The sequence below is a fragment of the Narcine bancroftii genome, chromosome 12, assembly GCF_036971445.1.
Source record: "Narcine bancroftii isolate sNarBan1 chromosome 12, sNarBan1.hap1, whole genome shotgun sequence".
Lineage (NCBI taxonomy): Eukaryota > Metazoa > Chordata > Chondrichthyes > Torpediniformes > Narcinidae > Narcine > Narcine bancroftii.
In genome coordinates, this window is record NC_091480.1 from 100,385,177 (window position 1) to 100,400,449 (window position 15,273).

The 15,273-nt window shown below is 40.3% G+C and overlaps 1 long non-coding RNA gene across 4 annotated transcripts in view; it reads right to left on the reverse strand.

Moving 5' to 3' along the window:
* The window catches only part of LOC138746797 (uncharacterized), a 105,858-nt gene that overhangs the window by 66,819 nt on the left and 23,766 nt on the right, over window positions 1–15,273 (reverse strand). For all 4 annotated transcript variants that reach the window (XR_011347122.1, XR_011347124.1, XR_011347123.1 and 1 more), the window contains exon 3: window positions 13,306–13,450. This is a non-coding gene — a long non-coding RNA (uncharacterized lncRNA). The remainder of the gene's footprint in view (window positions 1–13,305; window positions 13,451–15,273) is intronic.

The window sequence follows — 15,273 nt, forward strand, 5'->3', positions numbered from 1 at the left end:
GCAGAAATGAGATATAAATAAAGTATGAAATGGCCATGCTGAACTATATGACTATAAATATTAACTGAATACATAACCAAATCAAAAGGAAGAGGCTATTAAATTTACTGAAAAAAGAAAAAAATAGATATAGCATTCATGCAGGAAACGCATCTAACTGAAGTAGAACACAAGAAATTAAAGAGAGACTGGGTAGGCCACATAATGGCAGCATCATATAACTCAAAAGCCAGAGGTGTAGCTATATTAATCAATAAAAATGTACCAATCAAAATAGAGGAGAAAATAATAGATCCAGCAGGGAGATACGTAATGGATCATTGGGATCTCTTCTGGGGAAAGTCGGACCTGTACAAAAGGGATGGGCTCCACTTGAACTGGAGGGGGACCAATATCCTGGCAAGCAGATTTGCTAGAGTTGTGGGGGTGGGTTTTAAACTAGTTTGGCAGAGGGGTGGGGAGCAGAGTTTGCGAGCAGTGTCTAGGGTGCATGGCCACCTAGTTAAGAATGATAAAGATAACAAAGGAAGGATGGAGGTTAAGGTAAAAGAATAGGGAATATATGTGAGGGTCATTCTCTGAAATGCTTGTACTTTAATGCAAGAAGCATAGTGAACAAGGTAGATGAGCTTAGAGCATGGATTGGCACTTTGAATCATGATGTTGTGGCAATTAGTGAGACCTGGTTACAGGAGGGTCAGGACTGGCAACTAAATATTCCAGAATACAAATGTTTTAGATGTGATAGAACAGGGGGTAAAAAAAAAAGGGGGAGGAGTTGCTCTGCTTGTTAAGGAGGACATTACTGCTGTGAGGTGGCAGGATGGTTTGGAGGGATCATCCAGTGAGGCTGTTTGGGTGGAATTGAGGGGTGGAGGAGGCATGAGGGTACTAATAGGGAGTGTATTATAGACCACCAAATGGGCCAAGAAAATTGGAAGAACAAATTTGTAAGGAGATAGCATATATGTGTAATAAACACAAGGTAGTGATCATGGGAGATTTTAACTTCCCTCACATTGATTGGGATACCCATACAGTAAGAGGGCTGGATGGGCTAGAGTTTGTCAAATGTGTGCAAGATAGTTTTCTTAATCAATACGTAGAGGAACCGACTCGGAACAGTGTAATACTGGATCTCCTGTTAGGGAATGAGATAGGTCAGGTGTCTGAGGATAATGTTGGAGAACAAATTGGGTCTAGTGATCACAACTCTATTAGTTTTAGGGTAGTTTTAAGGAAGAGCAAAGAAGGGCCTAAAGTTGAGGTTCTGGATTGGAGAAAAGCAAATTTTGAAGGAATGAGAATGGCTTTGGGGAGTATTGAGTGGGACATGATTTTTTCAGGAAAGGATGTAAATGAAAAATGGAGAATATTCAAAGAAGAAATTTTGAGAGTACAGAGTAGATATGTCCCAGTGAGGATCAAAGGAAAGGCTGGAAGTCATAGGGAGCCTTGGTTTTCGAGGAATATTAGAAATTTGGTTAGGAGAAAGAGGGAGGTGTACAAGAGGTATAAACAGCAAGGTGATGAGAAATTGAAAGAGGACTACAAGGAATGTAGAAAAAATCTTAAGAAAGAAATTAGAAAGGCCAAAAAGAGGCACGAAGAGGCTTTGGCAGGCAGAGTAAGAATAAATCCAAAGGGTTTCTTTAGGTACATTAAAAGTAAAAGATTAGTGAGGGATAGAATTGGACCCCTTATAGATAGGGAGGGTAGGCTATGTGAAAAGTCAGATGAGATGGGGGAAACTTTAAATGATTTCTTTTCCTTGGTATTCACTAGGGAAAAAAATATTGTACCAGTTGAAGTAAAGAAAAATAGTGGGGAGGTCATGAATCATATAAGGATAACCAAAGAAGTATTTTTACTTCTTTATATGTAGACAAATCTCTGGGTCTAGACAATGTATTCCCAAGGACACTCAGGGAGACTAGTGTACAGATAGTGGGGCCATTAACAGAGAAATTTAGGATGTCACTGGTCACAGGGGTAGTGCCAGAGGATTGGAGAGTGGCTCATGTTGTTCCACTGTTTAAGAAAAGGTCCAAATGTAAGCCTGGAAATTAATACCTGTGAGTCTGACGTCTGTGGTGGGTAAGTTGATGGAAAGTGTTTTGAGGGATGGCATTTACAAATATTTGGAAGAACAGGGATTGATAGGTAGTAGTCACCATGGTTTTGTCAGGGGTAGATCATGCTTAACAAACCTTATAGAGTTTTTCGAGGGGGTTACAAAAAAGATTGATGAAGGGAAGGCTGTGGATGTTGTCTATTTAGACTTTAGTAAAGCTTTTGACAAAGTTCCCCACAGGAGGTTAGGAAAAAAGGTGGAGGCATTAAGTATAAATAAGGAGGTAGGGAAATTGATTCAGCTATGGTTGGATGGGAGGTGTCAGAGAGTACTGGTAGAAAATTGTTTGTCAAATTGGAGGCCGGTGACTAGTGGAGTTCCTCAGGGGTCGGTCCTGGGTCCACTATTGTTTGTTATATATATTAACGATCTGGATAAGTAAGTTTGCAGATGATAGTACACATATAGCAGATGATTGGTGGTATTGTGGACAGTGAGGAAGATTACCGTAGCTTAAAAAGAGATAAAGGAAAGCTAGAGGAATGGGCTGAGAAATGGCTGATGGAATTTAATACAGGTAAGTGTGAAGTGTTACATTTTGGAAAGGAAAATCTAAATAGGTCATATACATTGAAAGGTAGACAATTGAGGAGTGCAGAGCAACAAAGGGATTTAGGAGTTGTGGTAACCCTCAAAGTTGATACTCAGGTAGATTGAGTGGTGAAGAAGGCATTTGGAATGTTGGCCTTCATAAATCGGAGTATTGAATTCAAGAGTTGGGATGTTATGATGAAATTTTACAAAGCATTGGTGAGGCCAAGTTTGGAATACCGTGTTCAGTTTTGGTCACCAAATTATAGGAAGGATATAAACAAAATAGAGAGAGTGCAGAGAAGGTTCACGAGAATGTTGACAGGATGTCAGGGTTTGAGTTACAGAGAAAGGTTGAGCAGCCTGGGGCTTTTTTTTCTGGAGCGTAGAAGATTGAGGGGGGATTTGATGGAGGTGTTCAAGATTTTAAAAGGGACAGAGAGAGTTAACGTGGATAGGCTTTTTCAGTTAAGAGTGGGGGATATTCAAACCAGAGGCCATGGTTTGAGATTGCAGGGTGAAAATTATAAGGGGAACATGAGGGGAAATTTCTTCACGCAAAGGGTGGTTGGGATGTGGAATAAGCTTCCAGCAGAGGTGGTTGAAGCAAGGACGTTATTTACATTTAAGGAAAGACTGGATAATTACATGGAAGGGAGAGGATTGGAGGGGTATGGATCAGGTGCTGGTCAGTGGGACTAGGAGGGTGGGGATTTGTTCCGGCATGGACTAGTAGGGTCAAACTGGCCTGTTCTGTGCTGTATATGGTTATACTGAAGGATCCATCACATGCATTGGGAGGAAGGTTCAAGAGTGCAAAATAGTATACTGGACTAGTAGGGTCAAACTGGCCTGTTCTGTGCTGTATATGGTTATACTGAAGGATCCATCACATGCATTGGGAGGAAGGTTCAAGAACGCAAAATAGTATACCAACAAGACTAAAGGTTGTATCTTCCCCACAGTCATCCTGTTCCTGAGTGAACCTGGGACACATTGATCTTTGTTTCACTGTAACTCTACATTCTGTAATTGTACCCTTGCTTTTCAACCGTATTAGAATTAACCTGTTAGACTGTTCACTTGAAGTCTGCATTTATGTAAATCATATGTCTGTATGTTAGAGTCCACAGTGTGTGTGGACTTGTACTTGTTTGTTTGTGTGTGTGTGTGCGCGCGCGCGCATGTGTACCTGTGCTTGTATGTGTGTGTGTGTGTGTGTAGGGGAGGAGCTTATAAATAATTTATCATGAATAGTCTATTTTTGGAAAAAGTCAGAATTCCCTGAAAATGGCAACATAAGTGGATTGGATGACAGAGAAGGTGAAAGGCAGCCTTGCCTTCATTGGTCGGGCACTGAGTATGAAGTGGGAAAGTCACGTTGCAGCTGTACAAAGCTTTGGTTGGGTCACATTTAAAGTACTGTGTGCAGTTCTGTCACCACTCAACAGGAAGATGTGGAGACTTTGGACTGGATTGTTTTCTCTGAAGCTTCAGAGTCTGCAGGGAAAATTAGTCTACATGCTGAAAGCCATCATAAGAGTTGGCAGGTCTCTCTCTCTGGGTGGAAATATGAAATACTAGAAAGATGAGTTTGAGGTGAGAAGGGAAATGTTTAAAGGAGACAATTTTTTGACACAGAATAGTGGTAGCTTAGGTGTGGAAAGTGGTAGAAGCAGAAATTCTAGCAACATTTAAGAGGCACACGAATCAGCTGAGAATGGAAGGACATAGACCACGTGCAGGCAGATGGAATTAGGTCACGTGTCTTCAAGGTCAGCTCAGACATGGTGCCTCCTGTGGTGGACTGCTCTGTGTTCTCTTGTCTGTGTATGAAAAGCAGTGAGGGAAGGTGCAATGTGAGGCTATCTGATGTGCAAGATGACACTCAGTACTGCAGACACTTCTCTGCATATGGAAGACACATATAAGGGGTTCCAATGTGAGTGTAAAGTGCAACAATATCTGTGTGAAGCTACTGTGTTGTGTTAGTCATTTTTTTTCTTTCTTTGGCTTGGCTTCGCGGACGAAGATTTATGGAGGGGGTAAAAGTCCACGTCAGCTGCAGGCTCGTTTGTGGCTGACAAATCCGATGCGGGACAGGCAGACACGGTTGCAGCGGCTGCAGGGGAAAATTGGTTGGTTGGGGTTGGGTGTTGGGTTTTTCCTCCTTTGCCTTTTGTCAGTGAGGTGGGCTCTGCGGTCTTCTTCAAAGGAGGTTGCTGCCCGCCAAACTGTGAGGCGCCAAGATGCACGGTTTGAGGCGATATCAGCCCACTGGCGGTGGTCAATGTGGCAGGCACCAAGAGATTTCTTTAGGCAGTCCTTGTACCTTTTCTTTGGTGCACCTCTGTCACGGTGGCCAGTGGAGAGCTCGCCATATAACACGATCTTGGGAAGGCGATGGTCCTCCATTCTGGAGACGTGACCCGGTGATATGACCACCAGCCTACTGCAGGGGGCGATCTCTGTACTTGCAGAAAGAACACTTAAAGAGCTGACTCCAGCTGGCTGTATGTCAATCAGCTGACCTGAATATAAACCTGAACCGGCCCCTCCTGAGCCAGTCACACAAGGAGCCACCGAGGCTTGAACTGGTGTTCAGACTTTTACTGCAATAAAGCCAGTTGTACAGTCTTTTGAGTTTGTGCTTGCTCGCTGCTACTTCAGCGCACCACAAAGGGTTGATGTATGCATGTAAATATGATTAAAGAATAAAAGAGCAAAAGAGGGCACAATGTGTAGAAGATGCTACCGTGCGTGTCTGTGTATGTGTCTGAGCATGTGTGTGTCTGCACTCGTGTGTGCGCATGTGTATATATTTGTCTGTGCATGTGTGTGTCTACAAATTTGTGTGTGTGCACATGTGTGAGTACATGTCTATGTGTGTGTGTGTGTATGGTTTGTTTGTGTGGTCTGTTTTTGTGTGGTGTATTTGTGTGTGTAAGATGCCTCTATCTGCCCAACAGGATACTATGCATGTATGGTTAAGAGAACTGAAATCAGACAGGGCCCTTAAGGAATATAAAGGAAACAGGAGAGATCTTGAAACAGGGAATAAGGGGGGCTGACAGGGGCCAGGGAACGTCCTGGGTGAGTTGGATGAAGGCATTTCATGTTGGTGGGACTGAGTTGCTGCTTTCACAGGGAGGAGTCACGTGATGGAGTATTGGCCGGTCGGGGAACTCCAGCCCACTCCGGAAAAGTTTAAAAAAAAACACAGAAAACACAAAGGCACAAACATAAAAATTAAAATAAAGTGAAAGTAAAGGCAGCGAAGAAAGAAAAGTCGAAAGCAACGGGAAGAAGAGAAGAAGAAAAGACATCGGAAGAAGAAGGTGAAGGCCTTACCTGTCCGAGGAGCCCTGCCGCGGAGAGAGAAGCCCGCTCCCTCAGGTCAGTCGAAGTCCCGAGCTCGGGACTACAAAAATGGCTTGCGGAGCCAAGCAAAAGTGCGCAACCGGAGTCGCGCATGCGCGATGCGCATGACAAAAAAAGCACTGACGGGAGGGGGGACCAGCTGAGGAGTCGATCTCCACAGCTGAGAATGACAGCTACAACACAACAACAAGAAGAGAACATAGAAAACAACGAGAACAAGAAAGAAGAGAGTAAAAAGAGATCAAGGAAACAACAGATGACCAACCCAGAGGAAGAAGAAGAAGAAGAACATTGAGAAATGGAAGAAGAAGGGAAAGGCAAGACAATGGATATATATATTTTTAAAGAATATATGGAATCAGTAAAAGAATGGCAATCACAAGAATTTAGTGAAATAAAAAGAAGAATTAAAAGTACAGAAGAAAAAATGAATAGATTAGAGATGGTCATGTCAGATATAGGAAAAAGAGTGGACAAGGTAGAAGAACCAGAAACAGCCGTAGAAATGGAAGTAGAGGACTTAAAAAAGAAATTAGAAGAATCTGATAAAAAAGTTAAAGAGACACAAGAGCTGTTAGCTCAGAAGAAAGATATAATGGAAAATTATAATAGAAGAAACAATATAAAGATAGTGGGCCTTAAGGAAGATGAAGAAGGCAAGAATATGAGAGAATTTATAAAAGATTGGATCCCCAGGGTCCTAGGAAGACCAGAATTACAGGAAGAAATGGAAATAGAAAGGGCACATAGAACATTAGCCCCTAAACCACAGAAACCAAGATCCATTTTAGTAAAATTCCTAAGATATACAACAAGAGAAAATATATTGGAGAAAGCAATGAGGAAAATAAGAGAAGACAAAAAACCACTGGAATACAAAGGTCAAAAAATTTTTTTCTATCCAGATATAAGTTTTGAACTCATGAAGAAGAGAAAGGAGTTTAATACAGCAAAAGCGATCCTATGGAAAAAAGGATATAAATTTCTAAAGTACCCAGTGGTACTTAAAATAGTTATTCCAGGGCAGCAAAACAGACTATTTTCAGATCCAGAGGAAGCACAAAAATTTGCAGAGCAACTACAAAACAGACAGAGAGATGAAGACATGCGAAATCAGTTGACGCTTGCGAGTGAATTCGCAAATCCAAATGGAGAGGAGAGATGTGGTTGCCCTACAAGGGATAAAGGGCAACTCAGGAAGGGGAGGAGATAGTGGGGTTAAAGAAATTTTAGATAGGGGAATAAGGGAAATGTTTGATGTTTTAGAAATGTTGTCTTATAAAGTGTTCAAAACAAGAAAGCAGAAATGGATAAGAAGGAAAGGTGATGATGAGGAAACAGAAAGGAAAGATAAACAAAGTATGAAATGGCTATGTTGAATTATATGACTTTAAATATTAACGGAATACATAACCAAATCAAAAGGAAGAAACTGCTAAATTTACTGAAAAATGAAAAAATTGATATAGCATTCATGCAAGAAACACATTTAACTGAAATGGAGCACAAGAACTTAAAGAGAGATTGGATAGGACATGTAACAGCAGCGTCACAGAATTCAAAAGCTAGAGGGGTAGCTATATTAATCAGTAAAAATGTACCAATTAAAATAGAAGAGGAAATAATAAATCCAGCAGGGAGATATGTAATGATAAAATGTCAGATATATTCGGAGTTTTTGAATTTACTCAATGTATATTCACCTAACGAAGAAGATCAAAAATTTATGCAAGATATTTTTTTGAAGATAGCTGACATGCAAGGGAACATACTAATAGGAGGGGATTTCAACCTTAATTTGGATTCAAACATAGATAAAACTGGGAAAAAAATTAACAGAAAGAACAAAGTAACCAAATTTATAATTAAATCGATGGAAGAAATGCAACTTTTGGATATATGGAGAAAACAACACCCAAAGGAAAAGGAATACTCATATTATTCAGGTAGACATAAAACATACTCAAGAATAGACCTATTCCTGTTATCAGCTTGCATGCAAGACAGAGTAAGAAAAACAGAATATAAAGCTAGAATATTATCGGACCACTCACCCCTGATATTGACAATAGAGTTAGAGGACATCCCTCCAAGAATGTATAGATGGAGATTAAACTCCATGCTACTTAAAAGGCAGGATTTTAGAGAATTAATTGAAAGACAAATTAAAATGTACTTTGAAATATATACGGAATCAGTGAAAGATAAGTTTATACTATGGGACGCAATGAAAGCATTCATCAGAGGGCAAATAATAAGTTATGTAACCAAGATGAAGAAGGACTATAATCAGGAAACAGAGCAGTTGGAAAGGGAAATAGCAAATATAGAAAAAGAATTAGCAATGAAGGAAGACACAACTAAAAGAAGAGAATTGGCAGATAAAAAAATAAAATATGGAACACTACAAACATATAAGGTGGAGAAGAACATAATGAAGACAAAACAGAAATATTATGAACTAGGAGAAAAAATGCACAAAATTCTAGCGTGGCAGCTTAAGACAGAACAAACTAAGAGAATGGTATTGGCATCAAGGAAAAAAGACAAACAAATCATATATAATCCAATGGAGATTAATGAAAACTTCAGAGAATTCTACGAACAATTATACCAAACTGAAAACGAAGGGAAAGAAGACAAAATAGATGAATTTTTAACTAAAATTGAACTACCGAAATTACAAATAGAGGAACAAAATAAATTAACAGAACCATTTGAAATTGTAGAAATACAAGAGATAATAAAAAAACTACCGAATAATAAAACACCAGGAGAGGATGGATTCCCAATAGAATTCTATAAAACATTTAAAGATTTATTAATTCCTCCCCTCCTGGAAGTAATCAACCAGATTGATAAAACACAAAGCTTACCAGATTCATGTAAAACAGCAATAATTACAGTAATACCAAAGACAGGGAAAGATCCACTCGCACCAGCGTCATATAGACCAGTTTCTTTACTTAACACAGATTATAAGATAATAGCTAAACTATTAGCAAACAGATTAGCCGAATATGTACCAAAAATAGTAAATCTAGACCAAACTGGATTTATTAAAAAAAGACGAACAACAGACAATATTTGTAAATTTATTAACTTAATTCATGCAGTAGAAGGAAATAAAGCTCCAACAGTAGCGGTTGCTTTAGACGCAGAGAAGGCCTTTGACAGAGTAGAATGGAATTATTTATTCAAAGTACTACAAAAATTCAGTTTACCAGAGAAATATATTAATTGGATTAAAGCATTATATAAGGGGCCATTGGCGAAAGTGACAGTAAATGGATATATATCAAAGCAATTTAACTTAAGCAGATCAACAAGGCAGGGATGCCCACTATCGCCCTTATTATTCGCGTTAGCCATAGAACCACTAGCAGAATTGATAAGAACAGAAAATAAAATAAAAGGGATAAAAATAAAAGACAAGGAATATAAAATCAGTTTATTTGCAGATGACATTATAGTATACTTAACAGAACCAGAAATATCAATAAAAGAATTACATAAGAAATTGAAGGAATATGGAGAAATGTCGGGATACAAGATTAACACAAATAAAAGTGAAGCAATGCCAATGAATAATGCAGATTTCTCAAAATTTAAGAAAGAATCACCATTCAGATGGCAAATGCAAGCAATACGATACCTAGGTATACAAATAAATAAAAACCTCGGCCATCTATATAAACTCAATTATTATCCACTAATGAAAAAAATTACAGGACGACTTAGAGCATTGGAAAGACTTACCACTAACACTAATAGGAAGGATAAACTGTATTAAAATGAAAATTTTCCCAAGGATACAATACCTATTTCAGGCATTGCCAATACACTTGATGGAGAAATTCTTCAAGGAGTTAAAGAAAATAATAAGGAAATTTTTATTGAAACGGGGGGAAACCGAGGATAGCACTAGATAAATTAACAGAATGGTATAAACAAGGAGGCTTACAACTGCCAAACTTAAAAAATTATTATAGAGCCGCACAATTAAGATACCTATCAGATTTTTATCAAACAAGGGAAAAACCAGATTGGACTAGATTAGAATTAGATAAAATAGGGGAGAAGATACCCGAACATATGGGAAGAAAAATTGGTACAATGTAGGAATTCTCCAGTATTACATCATCTGCTCAATATTTGGAAGAAAATTCATGTAGAAAGGAATAAAACAAATTACCAACTACCAAAACTAATACTGATGCAAAATCAGCTAATCCCTTTTACAATAGATAACCTTTCCTTTAGAGAATGGGAGAAAAAGGGATCAAAAGAATAGAAAATTGCTTTTCAGGAAATAAATTATTATCCTTTGAACAAATGAAGGATAAATATAATATAACTCACGATACAGTGTTGGCATACTACCAACTGAAATCCTACTTGAAGGACAAATTGGGAAGCAGTCTGAGGTTACCAGAGGGAAGTAATTTTGAATATGTGATTACAGACACAATGATAATCAAAAAATTTATAACAAACATGTATATTAAAGTGCAAGAAAAGAAGAATGAGGAAACAAATGGTAAAACTAAACAAAAATGGGAACAAGATCTAAACATAAAGATAAAGAAGGAAACATGGGAGAAGTTATGCTCAGGAACTACGAGAAATATAATAAATACGAGGTTACGTATGATACAATATAACTGGATACACAGGCTATATATTACACCTCAAAAGTTAAATAAATGGGACCCAACAGTATCTGACAGATGTTTTCACTGTAAAAAGGAAATGGGAGCAACAATTCATGCAATCTGGACATGTGAGAAAGTGAAAAAATTTTGGGAAGATCTAAACCAGATATTAAATAAAATCACAAAAAGCAATATACCAAAAAACCCAGAGATCTTCCTCCTAAATAACATAAAAAACAAAGAATTTGGACTTGATTTGGATGGTGCACAAAAAAGATTTGTTAGGATAGCCCTAGCTGTAGCAAAAAAATGTATTATGTCAGCCTGGAAATTGGAAGATAACTTGAGAATACAACAATGGTATATAGAAATGAATAAATGTATTCCATTAGAAAAAATAACATATAATTTAAGAAATAATATTACAATATTTGAACAAATATGGGAGCCATACATGAAACACAATAGAGAAAACCTACCGTGGACATCTACCACCTAAAATGACAGAAGGAGAAGGGAATGAAAAGAATTGACTCAGTGGAATTTCTTGTTTATATTTATTGAGTGACAACATTGTTTGACGGGTTTAATGTATCTTAGATTCTGAACTTTAAATGAATGGGAGGGGAGGTAGGGAGGGTGGGATGGGAAGAGAGAGGGGGGGAGAAAATGACACTATATATATTTGAAAAGGAAAATGTATTTATCTTGATGAAAGTGGGTTATAGTGTGAAAAATAAAAAAAATTAAAAAAAAAGAGTTGCTGCTTTCACTTGGGGTCCATTACAAGATGGCACATACATTATGGCGAGCTCCCAACCACATCACTTTATCCTGGCACAGTTATACTGTACTCTGATTTTGCAACTTTCCAATGATTCAGTACGGTTAGTGTCGTGGTTAGTGTAATGCTGCTATAGTGCTAGTGACCTGGGTTCAAATCCCACGCTGTCTGTAAGGAGTTTATATGTTCTTCCCGTGTCCGCATGGGTTTTCCCCAGGGACTCCAGTTTCCTCCCACCATTCAAAATGTACCAGGGGTTGTAGGTCAATTTTGGAAAAGGCAGTGCTGCTACTGGTGTGGACCTGGCAGAAAGGGGAGTGGAGACACAGCATTCCCGTGAGGTCCAACCACCCAGTCTGACTGCCATCTGCTCCATACAGGCTTTGAACAGCCCGTTAAAGGAGCTGACAGTATTTTTATTTGAAATCCTGCATCCACGGGGTCTGCGCATAAGATGGAGGTGTCTATAATTGGCAGAAGCCATGAGGGGTTGCCAACTCTTGGGAATTGGAGGACTGGCGCAGGGCATCTGAAAATAGAGACCAACCCCCATTTGAGGAGAGGGCCCATGGAATGATGACCACAGCAGTGAGCCAGTGAGGGATTCTGCAGCTGATGGACCCACACAGGTTGCAGACTGTTGCTGACTTGTGGCGAAGAACCCTGGCAGGCTGCAGGCTGCTGGACACTGGGTCAAGATTGGCTAAAGGGGTACCAGGTATCAGAACCGGGATGTGAGAGGGTGCCAAGGGAGCTGAAGGATTCCTGATCGTGTCAGAGGTTTGGATTTTGAGTTTGGGCTGCCAATGGTTTGGATATGCTGCAATAACACTGGAGGCAAATCCACGGTGACTTGGTGGGGGGGGGCCTTTCTTTTGCTTCTTTTTCTCTGACTGTAAGAGGCACTTCAGGCAATTTCTACTGATGGCGAATCAGTTTGCCTTACAGCAGGCAAAAGGTAATTCTGTGTAATATGACACTTTTTATTACATGACAATAAATTGAATCTTCAATCTTGTAACTGGGCAGCATGGGCTCAAGGGCCAGAAGGGCCTGTTACTATGCTGTATGTCTAAATTTAAAAAAAATTAATTCCTATTTTTTCTTCTCGATCTCTGGATCGTGACCATTTGTTTTTTGATCTATGCTGGACAGATCTTCCTTGCCTTCAACTGTTTGCATATCCTCGAGGATTTATGGATCTGTTTTTCCTGCCTTTACATCTTTGCTGATCCTATGACCTTACTTCTCATATTTTAATTGCCGACTAATTGCAGTATCAGCACTGAACTCTCCTCCATACTAATCACTGCACTGCCTCTTCATATGGAACCTTTAAGATACCTTTTTCTGGATTCATTCCCCATCATCCTTTTCCAGCTCTCAGGTTGACCATGTTCCAATCTTTCCCAGTTTTCTTTGAGCATTTCTGAAGATTCCTTCTTTCATTCCCCTGCTGTCCTCATGTCCAAGAAAATCAACTGAATAACACCATCTAAACCACCTCCTCCCATCGTTTGTTGCATTATCTCCCTTACCTCCAACCAGCGTGACCAAATTTATTTTCCAATATTGAAACACAGGACATGATAGCACAGAAAACAGGCCCTTCGACCCTTCTAGTCTATGCCAAACTATTATTCTGCCTGGTTCCATTGACCTTCACCCAGCCTCCTCACCTCTCCCATCTATGTACCTGTCTTCATTTTTCTTAAATGTCAAAATTGAACCTTCATTCACCACTTCACCTGACAGCTCGTTCCATACCCCCAACATTTTCTGTGTGAACTCCCACCTCATGTTCCCTTTAAACAACTCACCTTACATCTTTAACCCATCATCTAGTAGTTCCTTCTCGTCGATGGTGAGGGGACTGCTGAGACCCTGAGTCATCACACTGTGGACCAGGAGGATGTCCAGCCATTCCCGTGGTCTGTTCCGCTGAGGTGGCGACAGGGGATTTTCCTGGTGGTAAAGTGGGCATCAGACTTTGCACGAATCAAGAGCATACAAGTTGTTATAGTTTGTAAATCCACAACTGGATTCTATTGTAGCACAGTTAGTGTAGACATAAGCACAACACTGTTACAGCACCAGCAATTGTGATTGGGGTTCGAATCCCATGCTATCTGTAAGGAGTTTGTATGTTCTCTTCGGGTACTCCGGTTTCCTCCCATCATTCAAAGCATACTGGGTCAATTGGATGGCATAGGCTCATGGGCAAAAGGGCCTGTTACCGTACTGTATGTCTAAGTTCCTGACCTCTGGGTAGCCCCCATGATTGCCTATTTGATGGCATCCATTGAATCTATTGCCCTTTGGCTTCTTGTCAATGATAAAAGAACGGTCTGGAGCATTGTGTATGGTTATCCTACTCCGTGTTTCTGCTCTCCAACTTGGTTTAGAACAAAGGCTCATCTGTCCTCTGGGAATCCTGACATACATGGTCCACTGGGCTATAGTCAACGATGGTAGTAGTTTTCTAGCTCCAGTGTTTCAGTTGCGTCGATACTCAGTTAGAAATTTGGTGATTGGCTAACTGCAGAATTCCTCCTGTACCTGGAACAACATTAATTTGGAGTAGGCAGCATACATCTCTTTCGGGAACTCCCTCAGGAACACTTGTATTATTTCCTCCTGTCTTCCTGAATGTTCTGGCATCTTGAACTCCATGTTACCTTCTCTTTAAGCTGTTCTATCTGCACCCTCAGAGCTGCTATGTCTGCAGTATTAACTGAGGGAGCAGAGGTCTGGAGATGGGGAGGCTCTTCTGTGGGCCGGTGACCATGGCGGTGGTTCAGCGAGTGGCTCTGTAGGTGAAGAACCTAAAGGCAGAGAGCTGTCGGTGACTCAAAGCGAGGACTGCTGTGAACTACTGCGGGCTGCTGACGACTGTAGCTGAAGGATTCACACCAGGCTGTGAACTACTGGAGTCTGGCTGAAGTATCGGAACTGGGGTGCAAGAGGGAGCCAAGGGTGCTGGAGGCTTCCTGATCTTGAAGGTTTGGGTCTGGAGCTCAGGTTGCTGATGGTTTGGACTGGAGTCTGTGTGGCTGTGGGAGAGCTGGAGGTGAATCCATTTACACTCAGAGTTTTTGGGAGGAACTCTCTTTTGCTTCTCTTTCTGACTATAAGGAGTGGTGAAGCAATTTCTGCTAATGGATGAATCTCTCTGACTAAATGCAATTTCATGTAATATCACATTTTCTGTTTTATTACATCACAATAAAGTAATCTTGAATATCCTGCTCTTTTCTAATCCTCTTCTAGTTCCATGTGCTCTTTCCATTTGCAGATGTTGGAACAGTTCCCTTGTGATTTGGAGCACCATTCTAGGATGTTCAGCCCGGAGAGACAAATATCACCTGGTTGTCAGGGTAGGGAGAACAAGGGTTTTTCTCCCCAACAGATCCTGCTTGACCCACTGATTGTGTTTAGCTCCAGATCCCAACAACTGCAGTCTCTCCTGTGTCTCCAGGGGTTATTCTTTCCTCACTTGGGGTTACTACCACCCCACAACCATCCACCACCTCGCCTCCTCATCATGTGGGAAGGAGTTTCTGCAGTCGTGGTGCTGTAGTGAAGAAATGGTGGTCACCAATATCCTTGTTGCTGCCGACAGTCCAATTGACCGGATGTACCTGTTCCCATTTCCATTGAGCACTACAGCACAGAGACAGACACTTTGGCCCATCTATTCCACCTGGAAAACTGACAGTAATGGGACTACAATTGACTGCATACATGATGTTAATCTGATCCATTTTTACATCAGTATCCCTGACCCA